The sequence below is a fragment of the Ahaetulla prasina genome, chromosome 3 (genome assembly GCF_028640845.1).
Source record: "Ahaetulla prasina isolate Xishuangbanna chromosome 3, ASM2864084v1, whole genome shotgun sequence".
NCBI lineage: Eukaryota > Metazoa > Chordata > Lepidosauria > Squamata > Colubridae > Ahaetulla > Ahaetulla prasina.
This window is the reverse complement of record NC_080541.1, coordinates 229069141-229069616: the sequence shown is the minus strand read 5'-3', so window position 1 is coordinate 229069616 and position 476 is coordinate 229069141.

Sequence of the window (476 nt, the reverse complement as noted above, 5' to 3'; positions counted from 1 at the left end):
CTGGACAGCCATTTGTTTGAGATGGTACAGGGTCTCCTGCTTGAGCAGGGGGCTGGACTAGAGGACCTCTGAGATCCCTTGCATAGATCTCATGCTACCAGAAAGAAACTAGGAGACTTCCAGGGTCCCTTCCAACCTTGTTATTCTGTACTCTGCTGGTTCTTGGGTATCTCCAGGCCACCAAAAAAGGGAGAGATTGGCAGGAGACCAGAAAGGAAGGCACAGGCTTGGATTCACCTGTCCTGCATAGATCTCATGCTACCAGAAAGAAACTCCAGGTTTACAGTCCTAAACTTTAATGTTTTTCGAATTTTAATGTCTTTCGGCAGGAGGTTGGACTAGAAGACCTTCCAACTCTGTTTATTCTATTCCTTTATTCTACTCTAAGAAATCTTATTGAATCATGCTATTATAAAATAATGCTGGCATATATGTATGGTGTTAAATAAAACATTGCAAAACTCCAAGGAAATGTG